We start from the raw sequence: 1071 nt of genomic DNA, 5'->3' as shown, positions 1-1071 counted from the left end.
AACATTGCGTAATACTCCCGTGAACTGAACATCTCTGTCTCCCGATTGCTAACCGACTGACAGAATTTTTTCTCTACCCCCAAGTAGTTTCCTATCGTTACATTGTGAGTTCACTCCCACCATGACAAGATTTAGGTAGAAAGAAACCAACGGTTCTAGGATAACACGTGCTTTGCAGAAGTGCAAGGGAAGGACCGTCGCGCAGTTTCTCCAAGGCGCCGTAGCCCGTTAATTTATTGCCAGGGTACCTACTCCTTCGAGATAGAAAACAGACATCACGTGCATCGGCTTAAAAATGTCCGAAATGAAGAGGACCATCAACGTATCCCTTGCTTCGAGTTGGAAAGTACAGTGTACGTTGTCTATCTCGAGGAGCAAGGAAAAAAATTTACCGACACGTGTCAGTTGACGCTGCTTGGTCCTGGACGACCACCCTTGTAGAGGCCGAAGTGGAATTTTCGGTTATTTATGGCTTAAAATCTTCGGCCTCGTAGCAACCATGAACTCACAACAGAATTGACAATCGACAATTTTATTACAACTTTGTGAAATTGTAGTTCTCATGAAAACATTTCATACGTATCTTTTTTTTATAGTATTCTGTCAAATATCTCGGAAATTATTAGAAATATAAAAATCATATAATTTGTAATATTGTGTTTGTTTTGATATTGAATGTAGCTATATCATTGAATTCCAGAATAATCCCTTTTTTTAACAATCTTTCGCCAACTCCTGACAGTGCGCGGTGCAGGTAAATCCAAAAAAAGTACTATTCTAAATACTAAAGTATTCGTTAATACTAAAGTATTCGTTAATACTAAAGTATTCGTTAAACTCTTGTCCGTAAACTAAGTCTATCGGTAGGGTGATGCATTTCATATTAATGTAGTAGTAACCTATTGAAGACAGCGGTGCGCCCCGGTGCAGGTAAAAGAACCGGGCGCTCCACTATTACGGTCGACTGACCGTATCGCTAACACTCCAGACTATTTCAATGAGATTAAAAGCTATATCAAAGTGTCAATGATTTACGGAAAAGAGTTCAACGAATACGGTAGTATTTTTTTT

Source organism: Dufourea novaeangliae, unplaced genomic scaffold, assembly GCF_001272555.1.
Source record: "Dufourea novaeangliae isolate 0120121106 unplaced genomic scaffold, ASM127255v1 scaffold77, whole genome shotgun sequence".
Lineage (NCBI taxonomy): Eukaryota > Metazoa > Arthropoda > Insecta > Hymenoptera > Halictidae > Dufourea > Dufourea novaeangliae.
This window is presented reverse-complemented; position numbering follows the sequence as displayed.